The sequence below is a fragment of the Lethenteron reissneri genome, chromosome 52, assembly GCF_015708825.2.
Source record: "Lethenteron reissneri isolate LAM-NWPU_2019-01 chromosome 52, ASM1570882v1, whole genome shotgun sequence".
NCBI lineage: Eukaryota > Metazoa > Chordata > Hyperoartia > Petromyzontiformes > Petromyzontidae > Lethenteron > Lethenteron reissneri.
Window position 1 is genome coordinate 3,941,584 of NC_083830.1, and position 8,485 is coordinate 3,950,068.

Consider the following 8,485-nt stretch of genomic DNA (forward strand, 5'->3'; position numbering starts at 1 on the left):
CCGCCACCGCCACCACCACCACGGTGCAACTTGGCGCTTACTGAACCAGCAGACGGGCCGAGTTCGCGCGTGCCTCGGGTTCCTCCGGAAGATTGGAAGTCCAGCCTTGCTCAATCACTGGTAGGCAATTGTTGCTATTATTGTTGTTATAAATTATGATGATAAAATACAAATTATATGGCGATGCTTGCGTTGGCAGTGAGACAAAAGTAGTTGTGCTTTCGGAAATGTTGTTGATGGATGTGTTGAATTGCTTTTTTTTATTTTGATACACGAGAGCATTAAAACACTGGGGCAAATAAGCCACCTCATTCGACACCCAAACATCATCCCACCTAGATTTGAAATTTTCGTGACTGCGAGGGTCCATACTCTTTGGTTTTTTCGGTAAAGTCACGTAGGTAAGAACCAAAGAGTATCATCCCACCTACCCCTCCTGGCTTTGACATTCTTCGAAGTCACCAGGCGGTCTGTACCCATCAGCCCGCACCAGAACCGTCAACGGGCTGATGCGCGTGTCTCCTCCCTGGGAACGATTGTTTACGGGCTTTTGATAAATTAATTTTTTTGTAATTTCACGCGAATTGTTCATCACTGCTTGCTTAGTATTGACAACGCGGCCATCGTCCGGGGTTGCTCTCTTAGCGTTGTTGAAGCATTTCAATTATTCAAGCAGTTGAATTCAACTCATCAAGTTGCCAGCAGCAGTAACAGCAGCAGCGGTACCCCGGTGAACGCTTGAGAGATGATGATTATTTTTTATCAGTCGGAGTAGTAATATTATGACAGTTGTTTTATGTTTTTAAACCTCGCGACTCATTCTCCGCAGAGGTTTCCTGCCAAGTTGTCGCGTGAAGGAAGCGATGCTTTGCCGCGATGAGGATTTACATTCGATCGTCGATTATAATCCTCTTACTCTTAGGGTTTTTCGGTAAAGTCACGTAGGTAAAAATAAATAAAAAATATTATAGAAATAATAATAGAACTAAAATAATAAATCACGACGTTTCGGAGGCAACACAAGTCTCCGTCATCAGGTGGTCACAGCTGAATTTACTGTATTAAGTGAGGGAAAGAAAAAAAACAAGAGGAAAAAATCCTCTTATTTGTGCGATTATCCGGCTGCCTCCAACTTTATCCAGGGGTCCGATCCGGCAAAACCGCTCCAAAGGCTGTCACCAATCCGGCGACATGGCAGCGTCACGTGCGTGTGACAGAACAAATTAGCAGCGCTTGATTTTGAGTGTTCTAATATTACGTACGGTACATTATTATACACTACACACGTACAACTTGAACAATGAAAATGCTGCACGTATAGGCATCACCCCGGGCAGAGTCTTGGAGATTGGAGGGTTACAGTGAAAACAGTAACTTTTTAAAGTAGGATATTAATTTTTCTTCAATTTTTTTATTTATGCAATTTAATATCGCGAACGAATTCAAAACACAAAAAACACTACACAACACCTAAAAATCTTCTTGGTTCTTTCGGTAAAGTCACGTAGAAGGGAAGTAATAAAATAATAAAAATAAAACATAATAAAATAATTCTCACGACGTTTCGGCCACAACGCAAGCAGCCGTCCTCAGGTGAAGAACAGGTCTGTCGAGAAGACAGAGTCTGAATGACAACCCCAGGCTTGGAGCGTCTTTTTAAGCTGGGTTGGAGGGGGGGGGAAGAGCGCCTTGACAAAATAATTTGCATATCGAGAGGAATTCAGCATATTTATAATATGCAAAAAAATCAGCTGTATTCACGTAGCATTGGTGATCTGTGCCGAGCGCCTGACACTCTGTAGGTTGTGCTTAACAATGGGTGGATATTCAGTCTATAAATAACAAAATCAATGAAAGACAATTTACACAAAATGTGACGTATATAGAGAAATGTTTGATTAAATACATTCAATACAATCTTAATCATGTTGAGTCTTTTTCAATAAATTGATTTTGAATTAACCCGTCATATGACGGGCAATTACACTTGTCATATATTATACAATACGACGATTATTGGGTGATGTGGCCTGTAGTTGTCACTTACACTGCATTAGCTTATTTACGACGACGGGAAATTACGATTTAGTGATTCTTGGCTTAAAGCTTTCGTGACTGCAGGAATTAATATTCTTTGGGTCTTTCGGTAAAGTCACATAGATAGGTTCAAATTAATACAAATAAAATAAACCAAAAACTACAACGCTTCGATCACAACACAAGCGATCGTCATCAGGTGGAAAAATAGCTCTTTTTCCTCCTATCTACGTGACTTTACCAAAAAACCCAAAGAACATGTTTGAGTGATGGTCCGGCATTTTTTTTTATTCCGGCGCCCCCCTCGAAGCCTGCGGTTTATCGATGATCGACTGTAATGATCGATTATTACAGATTACTTTGAGTCAAGGCTGTAGCCATGGAGTCAACATTGGGGGGGGGGGGGGGACAAAATCTTCCAAGGGGTGTGGGGGTCCTCTCCCAGAATTGTTTTATAAATTTGAAAACGAATCTCCTGCCTAAAATATAAAAAAAATTCACTCACACATAGGATGGACTTTTTATTACTTTTATACAATAATGTCTAATAGTGTATTGTAGTTCAATCTTAACTTTGGAGCTTTCGTGACTGCAGGAATTATTCTTTGGTTCTTTCGGTAAAGTCACGTAAAAAGAAAAAATAATAAATTAAATAATAACATACGACGTTTCGATTGCAACACAAGCAATCATCATCAGGTATAATGAAATAGCGACATAAAATCTAACCAGAAAAAATTATAGACAGACATATAAGCAGACAGATATCACCAAGATACACACAGCGGGCAACACAGGTACAGGGAGGGGTGATCGTCTCTGTGGGGTGGCCTTAAATAGACAGAGGGGGGCGGAGGCAGCGAGAGGGAGGGGTTAGAGACAAAATTTACATGTCAATGAGTGCAACAAAAAGGAGTGAGCAGGCTTAGGGGGAGAAAGAGACAAACTAAAATTAAATAACCTAGCAAAGTATCGAAATGTTATGTAAAACGACACAGAAAGTCGGTCAACACACAATTAACGCATAGCCTGGTCGATTACGTATTTCAAACATTACTAAGTTAGAATTTAAGTGTGAAAATTTCAAACAAAGACAAAACATAAAAACAAGAGGAACGGAGACAAAGCAGAACCTAAGAACGACAAAAAACGAGTGTAGACAGAAAAAATTACACTAAATAAACAGGCAGAGAGAGAGAATAAAAACCCAGAGAGAGAGAAAAAAGGTAAACTTGGAACTTCCCCGTAGAAGTGGTTCAATCTTAACTTTGGAGCTTTCGTGACTGCAGGAATTATTCTTCGGTTCTTTCAGTAAAGTCACGTATAAAGGAAAAATAATAAATTAAATAACAACATACTATTATTTAATTTATTATTAATAATAAATATTATAAATATTATTAATAATAAATTAATAATAAATAATAACATACTATTTTACTGTTGTTTATTTTACCAGGATAAGGCCCACTGGAATATCTATATATTTATGGGTATTTCGGTAAAGTCACGTAGATAGAAAAAATAACAATAAAATAATAAAAATAAAGTGAATACAAATATCACGACGTTTCGATCGCAACACAAGCGGTCGTCATTATTTTACTGTTATTTTTTCTATCTACGTGACTTTACCGAAAGAACCATAGAATATGAATTCCTGCAGTCACGAAAGTTTGAAGTCAAAATATATCATTAGCGCTTCTGTTTCTGGAGCGGCCCGGTCGCACGCACCTTCATTAAACCTCCTGCAGTGCTCAGCGTGCTAAAGTCTGGTCCAGTGGGTTTCTTCATCCTTCAATGCAACATTCTACATAAAAATGTAGAATGTTAATAAATACATAGAGGTTTTATGAAACAACGTAAGTTCCAACTTACGTGCCCGTGCGTAATTAGAATTTTGATGATTTACCTTCTAAAAAACAATTTTGCCCATGTCTGCAACCCCCCAATAAAGTTTAAGTTTTCAGTTTCAGTTATTTGGTATAGCCCTGTGAGCCATTCGGCTCTTGAATCGGGTGCAACCGCAACAAACAAAAAACATGAACAAGAAAACATCCTAAAGTGACTATGTGACTAAGTGCAAACAGAAAATCCAGGAAAAAAACATCAAAAAGTGCATCTCGCACCCCGGGTTAAGAACCCCACTGGTCTGGTCTATAGACCCGCCCTGCCCCCATGACCGACATGGCATGGGGGAGGTCTACACGAATCTATAAAGCAGGAAATTTACGAGGGGCCTAAAAATGAGATTGATTTTCATCACCCAATGCTAAATGCTGTTGCATATAACTTGGGATGAGTTTATGATTTACATTTTAGTCTTCTGACAATTTTCAGCCCAATTTCAGATTTTAATTTGTGTGTTTGCATTTGAAATTTGACAAAATGTCGATACATTGCATTGCTTGTGCACCAGATTCAATCACTAACAAATACATCACCACTATATTCGTGCTTTGCAAGAATTTTTTTTGGGAACAATTGACTGCTTATCAATTATATTTTTGTGTTCTTTTTGTTTCACTTTTAGCATAACCGACGGCATAAAACTACACGCTTCTCAACCAGACACGTTCCCTCTCGCGCCGTCGTGGTGTTAACGTCTGCTTGCTGCCCCTCTTTTCCCGCTCGAGGCAGAAACTCCCAACGTCGGGAAAGATGACTCCAGACGGCCGGGCGGATGCAGCGCCGATCACGTTCGACAGACGCAACAGCGGCGACGTCTGCATTTTCCAAGAAGACTTTCTCCCCAAAGTGATGCCCCCGGTGCTCATCCTCGAGTTCGTCTTCGGATTGTTGGGCAACCTGTTCACTATCTGGATCACCTGGTGGCACATCAAGGTGTGGAGCGGCTTCACCGTCTACCTCTTCAACCTGGCCATTGCCGACTTGCTCTTCGTCTTCCAGCTGCCCATGAGGATCGCCTACCACTTGAACTTCAACGACTGGCACCTGGGGGAGTTCATTTGCGACCTGATGGCGGTCTTGTTCTACACCAACATGTACGGCAGCATCTACTTCCTCACCTGCATCAGCGTCGAGAGGTGGCAGGCGATCGGCAAGCCCTTGCGCTCACTCCGGCAAAGTTCGGTGAGGCGCGCCAAGATCATAAGCCTGGCAATGTGGGCCTTGGCGATTATACCCCAGATAGGCATGCCCTTGATTTTCAACCTCACCTACAACCAGAGCAACACCACTAAGTGCCTGAGCTTCAACCAATTGGGCGTCATGCATAATTTCCGGATTTGGAATACCGTCGAGGTCTTCATCGGTTTCCTCATCCCGTTCCTAATCATGGTCGTCGTCCAGGTCAAGATGGCTCGCATACTGCTCTGCCAGAGCACCAACCCGATGCTCGTGCGAACGCGAAAGAGGGCTGCCTGCTTCATCATCGTCATCCTCGTCATCTTCGCCTTCTGTTTTGTTCCGGTGCACATATGCCGCGTCCTGCTCGTCACCGTGCACATCTATTTCCCGGACAGCTGCGCCCTCAACCAGATGGCAATGGAGGGCTTCTACGTGTCGCTGCTCGTCTCCAGCTGCAACTGCTTCATGGACCCGCTCATCCTCTTTGTGTCGGGCAGCCAGTTCCGCGAGGCGGCCAGGGCCGCTATGAAGGTGTTCTGCAGCCGCGCGGGAATCTACTGCAGAGACTGCACCGTGAAGAGCAAGGACATTGTTCGTGTACACAATAAGCATGCACGACCTGGAGCTCAGGCCGTACATCAACACCAGCGTAAGGAAGGGCCGGCTTAAGGGGGCAATGAATAAGTGGCACAAAAGAACCCTAACTGGGGAGGGGGGGGAGGCTGAATCCACTCGTTGAAGGACGATACTAAGCAAGCACCTGCCAAGTCTTCATATCAGAATCATTGAATCGGCCATAATGCACGGTTTGTTTGACGGTGATTATTCTACAAAAGCCACCACCAGTGTAATGTTCTCATTGCAGCCCTTCTCAGCTGTGAGGAAAGATTAATGGTACTTATTTGTTTTGCATTGAGAGCATTGTGGTTCAGATCTGCGATGTCGCCCTAAAGAGGCTGTCAAGACAAAGTTGCTGCAAAAAGGTGATAGACATTTAACAAAAGACAATACAGAAAGTGTTTGCCTTGGTGACAATAACTTTTGTTGTCTGTGCGAAGTTCTGTGAAGTCACTCATCACAACCTCCTACTTCTGCGTACGGACACTGCCCCCCCTCCCCCACTTATACAATCACCACCACCCAGATGAACCCAGCCCTGAACCTCCGATTAGCATGGTTGGTACGGTGCGAAAGAAGCTCAACATGCACACAGGACAGACATACAGCCCAACTCTGTGTCTGGAGAAATAGGGCGTGTCCTAAACAGAAAGCAGGAGGGGCTTAGATAACAAGGGGCGGGTCCTAAAAAGGAAAGGCGTCAAAGGAGGAGATACAATAGTTTGTTCTCTCTCTATGTACATTACATTTCCAAGTATACTAGATTTGTGTTTCTATTTAATTTATACCTGATGATGATTGCTTGTGTTGCAATCGAAACGTCGTATGCTAGTATTTAATTTATTATTTTATCTTTATACGTGACTTTACCGAAAGAACCAAAGAGTAATTCCTGCAGTCACGAAAGCTCCAAATTAAGATACAATAGGGGCTTAATTTGGAAGGGTTGGGGCATAACGAGGGGGCGGGGCGTAGAGAGGAAGGGGTGGGGCATAGCGAGGGGGCGGGGCATAGAGAGGAAGGGGTGGGGCATAACGAGGGGGCGGGGCGTTGAGAGGAAGGGGTGGGGCATAGCGAGGGGGCGGGGCGTAGAGAGGAAGGGGTGGGGCATAACGAGGGGGCGGGGCGTTGAGAGGAAGGGGTGGGGCATAGCGAGGGGGCGGGGCGTTGAGAGGAAGGGGTGGGGCATACCGAGGGGACGGGGCGTAGAGAGGAAGGGGTGGGGCATAAGAAGGGGGCGGGGCGTAGAGAGGAAGGGGTGGGGCATGACGAGGGGGCGGGGCGTAGAGAGGAAGGGGTGGGGCATAACGAGGGGCGGGGCGTAGAGAGGAAGGGGTGGGGCACAAGAAGGGGGCGGGGCATAGAGAGGAAGGGGTGAGGCATAAGGAGGGGGCGGGGCGTAGAGACTTGGAATGGGGTCAGCAGTGACTTTAAAATTGTTGCTCATGACTTAAAGCTTTCGTGACTGCAGGAATTCATATTCTTGTGTCTTTCGGTAAAGACACGTAGATAGGTTCGAAGAAAATAACAAAAAATCACATATGGCAGATCTGAAACACGGTAGGACCAATACCTCGGCCGTGGCTGATCATTGTTTTAATGCGGTGGGCTTACACGAAATTGATTTCTCTAAGCCGAAGGTACTTTGCAAGCCCACTGGCTATCAACAAAGATTTGTTCATGAAGCCATCCATATATATAGACACAGACACAATTTCAACCGAGAAGATGGGTACAAACTGAGCAATCATTGGAAGGACGTTATCAACCATTTTAAGTCAGTATTGGCTATGATGTTCCCATCCTACCACCTTCCGATGTTAGTTGTGCTTTACGCCCATTTCAAACTTGCGCGCTTAGTCACTTCGCACGTCGTCCCATTGGTTACATTAACATGCTAATCCCTCTTTAACATGCAAATTTTCACCTGGCAGCTCTGTGATTGGTGAAAAACCACTTACATTTGGGATACGCCCATTTCAAACCCCCTTATAAACAGTTTGCCTTGGTAGCTAACCCCCCTTTTCCTGAAGACGGCCCGCTTGTGTTGCGATCGAAACGTCGTGTTTTTTTGTTATTTTCTTTGAACCTATCTACGTGATCCTATCGAAAGACCCAAGAATATTGTTTCTCATATCTGTAAAAATTTACTTTTTTATCGCAAAAGAAAGAGAAAGTTTTACATGGCTGTGGATGTAATTCATCAAGATAAAAAAAACGTAACAGAAATGCATTCATTTTTATCGCAAGCAACATATAGCAGAACGTATCCCGTAAAAAATACAACCATGCCAAAACTCTCTTCTCTGCAAGTATTTATCTATTTATTGTATTCTCTTTTACTTTGCTCAGCATTTTATATTTGCCACAACGTACCCGTTGGCACACACCGATCAGGTGTGTGCTTGTAATATATTTGTTGTATATATGCATAGTGGCGTTTGTTTGTTTGTGCAAAGCAGTGCGTGACACGTGGGCAACTATTTTTTCACGGCGATTCATGGATTGTCATCGATTGCCGAGACATGCCTGAGTGGGCTCAGGAGGTTGATGCTGTGCCACACACACACCGAGATAGCACTGCCAAGATCCTCGTTTTGCATCTGGGCAGTCTAATTATTTAAATGTTTCATCATTAGACCTCCTTTGCCAGTACCAAAAAAAATAGGGGTTTTCCCCCTTTTTCTGGCAACAAAACTGAAACCTCTTTTACAAGGATTCATGTCTCCATTAACCACAA

At 43.6% G+C, this 8,485-nt stretch overlaps 1 pseudogene; it reads left to right on the top strand.

The window, feature by feature from the left end:
- On the top strand, positions 1-6,660 carry LOC133355947 (lysophosphatidic acid receptor 6-like; annotated as a pseudogene).
- Positions 6,661-8,485: the final 1,825 nt, after the last annotated feature.